Below are 12784 nucleotides of genomic sequence, written 5' to 3'. Positions count from 1 at the left end.
AATATTGTTTGTCCAGCTATTGCTCTACTGACCTTGTAGATATGATCAAGCATTAATACAGAGATTATTCTGAAGCCTTCATTACATGAACATATTTAAAAATGGCCTATGTTCTTTGTCAGTGTTATCCAACTATAGCTATTGTGAATGCACCTAAAAAGCCAAACACTAATCAGTTAATGTCATCAATGTAGGGTAATTATGGAAAACACGGCTGCCCAACCCTCTCATAAACAAAGAACTAGAAGAATTTTACAGTGCTGGAGGTTCCAGAATAATGCATCTAAAAAAGTAAGCTGTAATGTTAAAAAAAAATTTTTAGGTTATGCTATGTGAATGAGAACATGTAAGAAAGGAAAAAGCAGGTGTTATTCCAATTTGGCTGCAAAAGTGAAAATACACTTTACATCTGTTCAAAGACTTATTTTACCTCTGTTTAATTTAATGTATTATTGGTAAAATCAAAAGCAACACAAGGGTCTCTTGTAGGTGTTAATTTATTTTTAAAACTTTTTAGCTTTATTCTCAAACAAAATTTAAAGCAGAATTCCAGGGAAAACAAAAAAAAATCTTCCCTAAGGCCCTTTTCGCATGGACGATCAGATCCAGGTTTTTCAGGCAGACATGATAGAAAAAAAACATAAGGGGATCTATTCCCTTCTGTCTAAGTGGATTGGAACGGAGGGCAGTTGGGTGTAAACTGGTCCATTTACACCCAACCGTCCATACAGCAGAATGGGCTCTGCATAAACTGAGCAGACACGGACCTACCATCTGCCTGCTCTGCTCTGATCAGCAAGGGATCAGTGGACAGATCCCCTGCTGAACAAAGCAGATCCTTCCCATGTGAAAGGCACCTTCAGTGGGGCTTCCCCCACACTGCAAGGCTTAAAAGCTTGTTTAGGTCTAGGGCAGCCCTCAAAATTTCCACTCGCCCGCTCGAAATGACCGAGTGTAAATAAGGTGGGGGTGAAAAGCACTGGGACTAGGGGTGTGTGGGAGGGGCAGGGATAAGCAGCGATCTCCTGTATGGCTTTCAATGAAGCAGCTGAAAGCGGCTTCCTTCCACCCCTCCCTCCCTTCCTTTCCATTTCCCTTCTTTATTTCTACCCCTCCCTGCCTTCCTTCCTTCCACCCCTTTCTGCCTTTCTTCCCTCCTTCATTCTGCATAAAACATTTGACAGTGCCATTTCATGACATAATTTACAAGGGAGTGTTTAGTGGCAGAATTAGGGGCCGGGGTTGGGTGGGGCAACTGATGGTGAGTAACTCTTAAGTCCTGGCTAGTAGCTCTGAGCCCTGGTCTAGGGTATCAGAAAAATCCAACATTTAACCCTTGCAATGTATTCTTTCATTTCCAAACACGCGCAGTCTTGGCCACTCAATTTTTTTTATATACAAATACTGTGCTAATTAAACAAAAATTGTTAGTTCTGTTCTCGTACCATAAACATTTTTGTGCTTGTCCCTTTGGATAATTTTGCATGAAATTATCATGCATAATTTCATGCATGATAATTTCATCGTAATTGGCATAAACGTCTACCAGCTTTTGACTTAGCAGTGACAATGCTAAAAGCAGAGCCCCTAGCAGCATTGTATTCCAGAGAAGTGCAGGAAGTCACAGCCTGAATGTTGCTCTGAATTCAGTAGCTGTGTGGCAGCATTGTCCCCTACCACAGGATGCTGCATAAGGTAGACCCCACTGCCAAGATCAACAGGTATTTATTAGACTTTGCAGAAGGATTAAGGGAAAGCCACAAGTGGAGATGCTCGTACAACAAAGCATGCTACATCACAAAGTTCTACTCTATGCTGGCTGAACACTGGACTTTGTCCCTCAGGAATCATTTTAAAACCTGTAGCAGGTTTTGCTGCTACAAATGACAAACAGAAGTCTCCCTTGCCCACTGTTCTTTGGAAGACATCTGTCTTAGATGTACATGAGTACTGTTATTCATGTGCATTTCCTCCCTGAAATATCAGTTTATTGTCAGACTGCAAAGTTCCTGTAGAGGATGACCTGTCTCCTGGCTCAGCTGATGCCTGCTGGAAATAGAAAACTATCAGTTTACAAAGCTTTTAGATTTATTTCATGTAATCTTGACAGCACCTTTTTTATGGCAGATCTTGAGTGCATTTTGTCAGCAGGACACTTTTACCTGACTGACTTCAGTACAACCAGCCTGTCAGGTTTTTTTCGTAAGGTCATTGCCGCTGGCTATAGCTGGCAGCAGTGATCATTGTATTCTGACTCCGGGTCCATGGCTGAGAAAAAGAAAATTGCATAATGTACCCAAGAAAGATGTATATAATAATCTACGGTCATCCTGGTCCGATCCCGTTACGTTAACCCTTTTGTCAACCAGAAGTGGCTGCAAGGGAAAAGAGAGAACACCCGAAAACAGCTGGAAATGCTGTTAGTCAGCTTAGATGTTAGGAAGGGGGAGGGAGCATTTTTAAGACTAGTTAGGTTTAGCCTGGAATTATAGGCAAGATGCTTTAACAAAAACTTCTCTGATTCTGACTTCTGATTCCCAGGCTGTTGGTCCAATGACCATGTTCCTGATCCTATTTCTGATTCATGTTGACTGCCAAACTTGTCTCGGACCATAATTCTTGCCTGCTATAACATCTGCTTGTTTGCCCCTCAGTTCATCAGGATTTACAGCATTTTAGCACAACATTCCTTGGTAACCTACAGAGATTCAGGTTGCCATGAACCCCCTGGGTCCATAACTCATTGCATGTGTCCCCTCAAACTAGATTTCGATTTTGAATATGTGCTTATGGAAGTCCAACATTCGTGGCCCTTTCTCAACTGATGCTGAATAGATATACAAAGTGGAATGAATTTTGGCCTCAGACTTCTTCATGGCAGCCTTTAATATCTTATCTACTGGAAGGGCTATGGGCCTAAGGAGCATTCTTTGGTATTCAAGAAAGATTTGCATGCTGCTGCTTCTCTCTGCGCAAACATTTACACCTATGGTACCCCATAAGACTGGCACTAAGCAGGTAGGTACTTGTTGATTCAAATCTTGGGGCAGCCTTTCCTCGTATTGAGAGGTTTTGATCTTAAAGAATCTTGCACTTACATTTTCCTTGTAGCGGAGTCAAGTTATACTTGCCTTTGTTCATGATTCTTGCCTGCTGCCTGCCAAAGACTTCTACTTGTATTTGACAATCCCCATTTTGCCACCAAGTGGTTTGCTATGGGAACACTCAGAAGGGAGGAGGTACCAAGGGTACCAGCAGGGGACAGGTAAGTATGACATGTTTGTTATTTCAAAAGTTACCTTACAATCACTTTAATGCAATGCATGTTAACCACTTGCTGACCATGCTACAGCCAAAAGATGGCTACAGCACGATCGTCCAGTTCTGGGAGGGCATCTATTTATGTCCTCCCAGACCCGTGCCCTCTGTGCGCCTGCTGCGCCATGCACCCGCAGCTCTCAGTGATCGCTGTGTCCTTTTTACACAGCTGATCACAAACAATGGTAGAGCGCCAATCACAGGGACCCTTTACCCTGTGTCCAATCACAGCTGGTCACTTTCTAAACACATTTGGCAGTTATTGGCAGTATTTTCCTCACAGCATGAGGAAAGTTCTGCCGACAACCGGAATGTGTGAAAGGGGACAATGCCAATCAGTGTCCATCAGTGCTACCTATATGTACCCTTCAGTGCTGCCTATAAGTGCCCTTCAGTACCCACCTATCAGTGCCACCCCACCTCATCAGCATACATCAGCAGAGGAGACAAATTATCTGTTTGCAACATTTTATACTAGACCCTAATAAAACCTTTTTTTCCCCCCAAAACACCCAGTGGTGATTAAATACCATTAAAAGAAAAAATTATAAAAATTTCATATGGGTACAGTGGTGCGTGGCTTTGCAATTGTCATTCAAAGTGCAACAGCGCTGAAAGCTGAAAATTGGTCTGAGCAGGAAGGGAATAAAAGTGCCCGATAGGCAAGTGGTTAATGCAAGAAAAATTGCACCTTACTGTGCATGCAATATTGCACAAGACAGGACCTTCCATTTGGGACGACAAAGGATAGTCTGCCCTTTCCTCTAGTTGGAAGCGTACACAACTCTCCACAGATAAAAAAAACAAGGTAAACCCAAATTATACTGTGAAAGTTAAAAAGTGGCAGACTTTCCAACAAACAGACAGAGATGAAAGTTTAATTTGGAGCAGAGGTCAAGCTCTGCATATAATGCTAGTGCTATTCTGGAGGACTTTGAAGCAGCTACAACTGAGCAATCAAAATAATTACCTACAATATATAAACTGAGTGACATGAAAAACATGATAAGGATGTAAACATGTTAGAACGTAATACTAGAAAAGTAATAACTCATGCATTATTGTTTTTCTTATAGGTACAATTCTAAAGAGTTCCTTCAGCTCTGAAAAAAAAGAAAATTATATATATATACAATTTTTTTTTTTTTATTGTGGGTACTATATGAGCTTGTGTCTATCATTTGAACTTAAACCTATAAAGATGGTTGCCCTGTTATATGAGCCAAAGAAAATAAATCAGCGGTTCGTGAAGATCAGAACTGCAGATCTCCTTAAAAGCAAAATGCAGATATGCACAGGCCCATAAATTGCTAAAAAAAAAAAAAAGACTCTGCAAAATTCTTGCAAAAGCTGCTTAGTAATTACATAGTTTTTAAAACAAATTAATGTGGAGCTACAGCCAGATATATTTTAAATGATCAGGTATGTATAATCTCTCCATTCTCCCCAGAAGTTCAGTGCCATTTTGGTTCAGGCAGACTAACATGTAGGCACAAAATTATGCAGCAAGGTAGCTTTCATGTCTTTGGTCAGGCTATGCATATTATCATCTCACATTGATTTCCCCCCTGCTGTCTTTCTCTGATATTTTAAGAATGGTAACATGTACAGTCTAAGTGATAACAGACTTAGGGAATATTCCTTTTGCTTTCAGTAGAAAATCAGATGGCATTCTTTAAGAATGTTTGTCTCAAGGCAGAGCTTTGTAGACTATCTAGGCAGTTACTGGAGCTCAAGAATTATTATTTACCCCTTCCTACCCAGAATATGTAAATAAATGCTCCCTAGAAACATACTCCATGTTCTGGATATGTTTCTAAACCTCTTCCTCTAGAGCCAACTTTTTGCGACTGCTTGCTCTTAATCCTGCTTGTCAGGTCCCCATAGACAGTTGTTTCTGATCATGTGATCGATATGTCAGCTATAACGTACAGGCTGGAGGCTTCACTAATTAAATTCAGCACGCAGATGAACACTGCTGCCTTTATATTGCAGTAGCCTCTGCAATCCCATCAGTTTTATATGGTAATTGGCCAGCATTAAAGTGTAAGTAAAAGCATTTTTTATAAAAACTAACAGAGGCTCTTTTGTAATAAAAACACTACCTATGTCTCTTCTGCAATAAAATCTTCTTTACTGCCTGCTAGCAATTTTCTTCATTATGTACACTGAACCATGCATGCCCAGCTACAAATCCAGAAGAATGCCAGAAGAGGATGTCAGTGGCAGCGATGGAGCAACAAGTGAGCATGGGTGAAGCATTGCTTGAGGAGGACACTTGGGAAGGTAAATGTGCCATATGTGCAAATATGCTGTGCAAAACTGCAATTCATGGCAAGAGCCCTGGGGACCCTGAGGCATGTAGCTCCACTTTAAAAAGAAAATATTTCAAAATTGGATGCTTTTTAATAGGTTTTTGCACATTTGTTTTCTTTATTTGTTTTAATTAAAACAAACCTAAAGGAACTTGAAAATATAAAGAGAATGTAGATAAAAAACTAGTCCATTATTATCACCGTATCTAATAAAAATGTCAGTTACATTTGTTTGGGTATCCAGAAAGCTTTAATATGCATGTTTTTTGTTTGTTTTTTTCAACATTGTCCCGTTCTAAGTCTGTTGCAGATGTGTAAGTTTACTCTTAGTTATTGCATTCAATCTTGATAAAAAAAGCAGACCTAAGTGAAGTGGGTGAAAAGTTTTTAGGGTAATAGGTGTGCCTTGGACCAAGAAAAGTATATCGCCAGCCTGTAACTGCTGCAGTAGTAGACAGCATGGAAGAGCATGGGCTATGCTTTCTTCACCTCCATCTAGATACAGGGAAGACAAATATGAGTGCAGGAAGGGAAAGGTAATCTACAGCTTATCTCAGATAGGGATAGGTAAAGTGTAAGAGGAACTGCTGCAGCTGTCAGTGTTTTGCCACAATTGGTGGAGCCACCCCATATATTTTCTCTGATGCCGGGGTATTGCAACAAACACCAGAGATTTGTTATACCTGCCTGTGTATTGCAAGCGCAGACATAATTTAGTGATATGGTGACACATGTGCTAGTCTTTGACCAAAGCAGCACTATTTTAAAGATCATGTGGCTACAATTCAACCCCTCCTGCAAACACCAATATTTTATTCTACCACTGTTACTAAAGAACATGCCAGTTAATACATGGATTGTAACTGATGTTCAGAAATAATCAGAATGATGGACTGTACTAGTTACTTTCATGCAAATTAACTTAGCACTAGCTGGTGTAGACAACTACACTCTACAGGGCCAATATTGGTATTAGATACCAGCTTGTGTGGTTCCACTTACCATCATCAAAGATGTGCATGTGTTACAATGGTGGCCACTTTTGAAAGACCTCCAATCCCAAATACTGTCATATGCTAAAGCCTGTGGCTTGCTCTCATATTTGGGTATGTTTAGCACACAACATACATCTCTGATAAACGTTACATCTTCATTGCTGGTTGTATACAGATTAGCTGTGTATAGACTCTGCATATGTAAACGATTAACATGTATATGCACATGATTCAACAGAATACATTAGACAATGTTAAACGTAAAGTATATGTTGAGTTATGCGTTTCAACCAACAGTGCTTACTTTTATTATTGTTGATCAAAATCCACCAAATTGGATGTCAGTTAACGTTAAAGAGGAATATTTACAGAAAGTCACCAGAAAATAATTTCCTGGTCTATCTCTGCAGGTTGCCTTTTCACAAAAATGTAATAAATACAGAATATTAATCTACTATAAAGAAGAGCAAACGGTATAAATAAACGTGTCACTGGAGGCATGGAAAAGCACATTGCAAAAGGAAAATCACACACTAAATGTAAAGATATTTGAAAAAAAAAAAACTATAAATAACTAACTACAAACTGTATTTCATGCAAATTAATAGACAAGGATCTTCATGTCCCTTAGTGCTTCAGGCTTCAGACAAGTGTACAACACATTTCTTCAGAGATGTCAGACAAAAAAGATCAAAACATACCAAATTTATTGTTAATTGCTTATTTAATATAATTTATCATAGATTCAACTGGAAATTCTTATGATATTATAACAAACTACACGTGTAACAAATGCTATGTCCTATAATGTAATTTCCAGAGGGAGTCTATACACAACTCAAAAAGAAAAATGCATCACTTAATCAGAAAGGAATATCATGTCATATCATATAAGTTCACATATGTATACTACGAAAAGACATATTTAGCACAGCAAATGTTAAAAATAAACATGAAAGTTAAAAGGAAAACAAACTTTAAGAAAGTGTAAAATAATTATTGCTGGTACATACTGTCCTCTGATCTCTGTGGGGCTTGATCGGAGTTTAAAAGAAAATGTGCAGAGAGGTTTGGCTTTATACATGTGGAGTCAAACAACAAGTTCTACTACAAGCCAGATAAGTATTTGTACTTTGTGCCAGAGGCACAAAACACTAGAGCAGAGATCTCTTACAAGCATATCTCTTACTTATACTAAGTGCACACACACACACACACACTGCATGACTTCTGAAAAAGTTATTTGTGAAAATCAATAAGTAGTTGAAAATATAATGTGTGTTCGTGAAAAGGTAACACTATGGCACCAAATATTGTCCATAGGCTACACTTTAAAAACCTTCACAACGCATTGGTTTATAGTTAACCAACAATGATGGCCCTAATTATTCTTCACACTCTAGTATGCATGCCAGTACCTGATAAATACTGAAAAAAACAATAAAAAAGGGTGTTTCTTATAGAATCTGCCAACTAATGACTGATAAAAAGCAGCATTAAAAACGTACCCAAAGACACATTTTGCAGACATTCAGGCATTCATTCATTCAATTGACCAGAATAGTTCCTAATGCTTAGGTGTGCTTGCATGCATTCACAGATTTTTCCTGCTGAAACACTCCTGAACATGCAAGTGAAGTTTTTTTTCCAGCTTTTAACTGTCGGCAAATGCCTGTGTGTACAAAGGCACATAGGCTAACATGGAGGGGCATTTAGAGTCATGCCCAGTGTGCTTGAGGCCTAAATGTCCCGAACACCACCAAAGGGGTGTTGTCTAGGACATGGCAAATATTATGGCAAATTAAAAATAATTACCCACATAAAGGAAATCCATGGCTCCAATGTGGCAATCTTCATCAAGCACACCTTCGGTTACATTCTAGATAGCTAACAAAGGTGTATTCATTGAAGACTGTCTACATTAAATATTTGCATGCATTTAGGCCCAGTTCACACTGGAACATGTGTATTCCCCTGTGAACCTGTTTTGACAGCACATGCAATTGAATTGGCTGCAAAACACAAGGGAATGGGCAAAAAGTAGTGCAAGCACTATTTTTTCAGATTGCACTGCACCAAACTGCATGCTGGTCACAAACGTTCCTCATTTTGAGTGACATTAACAATAGCAGCTGTGCGCTTCTCAAGGACAGTGCCATTCCTGCGTGTTTCAGTGTGAACAAGCCCTTTCTAAGAATTATCCTATAATAAATGCAGCCCGACAAGGTATTCTCCGCTCTGTTGACATCAAATGGCCTGGTGTGTGTCATGCTCACTCTCCCCTCCCCCTTTTGGCCACCCATGCTGCATGCTCGAATAAGGGTATGATATGGAATTTGGTGGATACCCCACGTTTTGTTTTTGCGTGGGGTACCCCCTCAATATTCATACCAGAGCCAAATAATCTGGTATGGATTTTGGGGGGAGATCCCACCCTTATTTTTGTGAGCCCCTTAATATCCACACAAGACCCCTACCTAGGATAAAAGGCTTGGTCTAGATTTTGGGGGGCCCCTATTTTTTCTCTTTGCACTGTGTCATTAGGGTGCATAGTAGTAACCAAGGACATTGTGCAGCCATTTGCATCTAGGAAACTGAAGAGGTTTGCAACCCACCCAATGGGAAGCTGTCATTTAGTGGCAGCCAGTGGCCAAGTCTGGCCGTTTCATTTGCCTGTCATTTGCCAACATGTAACATTTGCTGCAAATCTTGCATCAAAGCAAACTCGAGCCTCATCACTACTCATCATTAACTGTGAAAACTACATTTTAGATCTGTGTAATAAGTCCACATTAAGGATTTAGCTGCAAGAAAAGTATGACCTTGTCTTTGACAAAAACAAATCTGTTTTTTGCATATAACCTAGAAAGCAGACATTCTTCACATGCTGTCCTACTTTTAGTGACCCAACATAACAACCTTTTACTACCTATATGTTTTAATCTTTTGAAGTAAACAAGTTTGGTCACTGTAATTATGTTTTGCCTAAAACTATGAAGAATGGACCTGCCAGCTTTGCTAGACGGACAGGAAATACAACAGCTGCCATAGGTTGTGTGCACAAGGCTGTGCATTGGATTTCTTTTTTTATGGTTTTTACTTTAATTAATTTGAAAGATTTGAACTACAATACAACGCTGAGACTCCTTCTAGTGCACACAATGCACTCTGAAAGCCACATTCTTTCCTTTACCTCACGTCCCCCCGAACTTTTCCCTCTGAACCTGAATAGCATAGTTGCCTAATAAACGACACACATTTTACCTACAAGCAAGTGTTATGTTGCTCCACCCAGGGGCTCCATATTTTTTAAAATTTATTTGGCACACCCAGCCAGTAAACATTAAATAAAGTCTCATTATTCAGCTGTTTAACTCTGTTGGTGAATGAGATTTAAAAGTATTTTTTCCTCCTATAAAACGGAACATACTTCTAAAATGTGTACTGAAAACATTTTCATGGTTAAAAGCAGAACGTCTGTGGTTATGGGAACTGTAAATCTAATTTTTTACATTAGAAAGATGTACATTCTAGACCAAATAATGACTTATTTGGGGACAAGTCCAAAATATGTGAAAATAGGGTTGTGTAGCACTTTACAAAATAGATGAGGCAATTCAATATAAAAGGGCTAGACAGGCCTAGCTCGTGAAAGCTTACTATCTGCTTACTTTTCTGCAGACATTCTGGTGTGTTGTAGAGGTGATGAATGAGCATATGAACTGCATTAATTTGTCTGCAGTACTTATATCATCTTGGATTTGGACTTTCTCCACCTCATACCAATCATCCTTTGTTAAAGTGGGGACATGTTTGGCCCATTTCCCATATAAGGTACTGAGAACCAACAGATAACATCAGGTTGTAGACATTGGTTACTGGTTCACATTGATCAGAACCTTTGAGCAGATATTCAAGAGAAATAATTGGACTGTTACACAAAAGGAGCAAAATTGCATTCTTTTTGCAAGTCTTCATTAATATAAAATACATGAAATCTGTCTATGCAAGTAATTTTTTCTTTTGGGCCCATCCACACTTTCACATTCTGGGGTATTGTGTTATTGCACACACATTAATATGCACTGAATTAAGGCAGCTCATTTTGTGTACCAGGCTGCCAATGCACCAGAATGCTTGGACCAGCACTATTTTTTCTGACGCAACACAACAAAGTAGTGCATTCCCCCTAGTTGCACTGCACTGTACAGCAAATGCATTGTGGAGGTGTGTTGGGAAGAGATTCAAAATGAATGACAATGCATGTAATGTGTGAATGGGCCCCTAAGGGTTTTAATGTCAATTAACACATTTCAAGAAAAAGGTTGATAAAAATAATCAGACCGTCAGCTCCCCTCCCATGTGCAGAGCCCTCCTAATCTACTAGATAGTTATGTATTTTAACTGTACTGGCTATAACTACTTTGTAAACAGCTGTGAAAACTGTTGGTGCTATATAAATCCTGTATAATAATATATGTAATCCTTTTTGAGTTCCACCAGAGTATATCCAATTTATTGCATAATTTCATCACATTCAAACAAAACCATGAAGGGACTGTAAAGGAATCAAGCCTCTGATTACATTTCAACATGGCAAGGCCCTATGTCATACAGTTACAGAGACCTCTGTAGGCAACCTCAGTTTTCAGGAGGATGCAGTGGTCCTACGTAGTAGATTCAGTTTTTCTTTTTTTATTGCTGCTGCAACTGCAGTTATCGCATTATCATTGGCACAAGTTTGCCATCCATGTACAAATGAGGACTGGAGGGCCAGAAAACAGTGATAGAAAATACACAAACCTGCCCTCAGTAGGTGGGGATACTGTTGCCAATAAAATATGTGGTTTGGTGTTACATGTCCCGTGCATTAAAAATGTAGTCTTACAATGTTAGTATGATTGTGTTTGCCGAGCTAAAAGCCAGATTGATCTGAGTGTACAAATACGAATATAACCTTGAGCAAATACAGTATCTGCCAATTATGGCCAAGACTTTTATATCCACATTAAAGGTTGAGAGGGGGTCTAATATACTTGCCAGTTCTGGGTATCTGGGTTATTAATGATTTAATACTGAATACTGCGTTATGCATGGAGCTTTGAAGTTTGCTCTTTTAACCACTTTCCTGATGGGCACTTTCACTCCCTTCCTGCCCAGTCCAATTTTCAGCATTCAATGCTATTGCACTTTGAATGACAATAGTGCAGTCATAAAACACTGTACCCAAACAATTTTTATCTTTTTTTGACACATACAGAACTTTCTTTGGTGGTATTTAATCATCACTGGGATGTTTTTATTTTTTGCTAAACGCAAAAAGACCCTACATTTAAAAAAAACAAAAAACAAGTTGGTTATAAAATGTAATTTTTCTCCTTCACTGATATGTGCTGATGAGGCTGCACTGATGAGCACTGAGAGATGGTACTGACAAGCATCACTGATGGGCACTGACAGGTGGCAATAATGGGCACTGATGAGCACTTATAGGTGGAACTAATGGGTACTAATAGACTGCACTGATGAGGAAGCACTTATGGGCATTGACAGGCATTATTGATGGGCACTGAAGGACAGCACTTTTTATCAGTGCCCCGACTATCAGTGTAGATGTCCCTTGTGTTGATTGCAGCTTATCTGCTCTCCTCTCATGCTATCAGCATGAATAGAGGAATTCGGATAATCGGCATTTCCTGTTTACATGTGATCAGCTGTGATTGGACACAGCCGATCACATGGTACAGAGCCGCTGTCCTAAGGACACTGCGCATTTATCACCGATAAGAGGATGTCATGTGACGTCCTCCCAAAACAAGAGAGCTCCCGCCTGTCTGTCATATCTCAATACAGTGGGTGGGAGGCGGTTAATATGCCTTGAGGTACACTTGAACACCTCAATATCATCGTATATACACAAATCCTGGGAGACTAAACAAAAATAATAGAAAAAACCTTCAGCGCTGTTACAGGTATAGATAGGACTATTGAAAAAAGTTGCAAACACCTAGACACCACTAGCACTAAGAAACAAAACAAATAAAATGGTGTTAATATCAATAGCACTAATATCAATAGTACTAAGGACACAATAATTCAAAGAGTAGGGAAACATAAAAAATAACCCCAAAACAGAGGTGCTAAGTATTAAGGCCT

At 39.3% G+C, this 12784-nt stretch overlaps 1 protein-coding gene across 4 annotated transcripts in view; it reads right to left on the bottom strand.

Annotated features, from left to right (window-relative positions):
• PC (pyruvate carboxylase) overlaps positions 1-12784 on the bottom strand; it is a 1112699-nt gene that overhangs the window by 852758 nt on the left and 247157 nt on the right. The window contains exon 1 of one of the 4 annotated variants that reach the window (XM_089689967.1): positions 7642-7746. The exons of the other annotated variants lie outside the window; for them this stretch is intronic. The gene's annotated coding sequence lies outside the window, so the exon portion shown is untranslated. Of the gene's footprint in view, positions 1-7641; positions 7747-12784 lie in introns of those variants that run through there. 4 annotated transcript variants of the gene reach the window in all.

This window comes from Staurois parvus, unplaced genomic scaffold (assembly GCF_062004578.1).
Source record: "Staurois parvus isolate SC_StPar_1 unplaced genomic scaffold, SC_StPar_1.0 ptg000505l, whole genome shotgun sequence".
NCBI classification, from domain to species: Eukaryota; Metazoa; Chordata; class Amphibia; order Anura; family Ranidae; genus Staurois; species Staurois parvus.
This window is presented reverse-complemented; position numbering and strand designations above follow the sequence as displayed.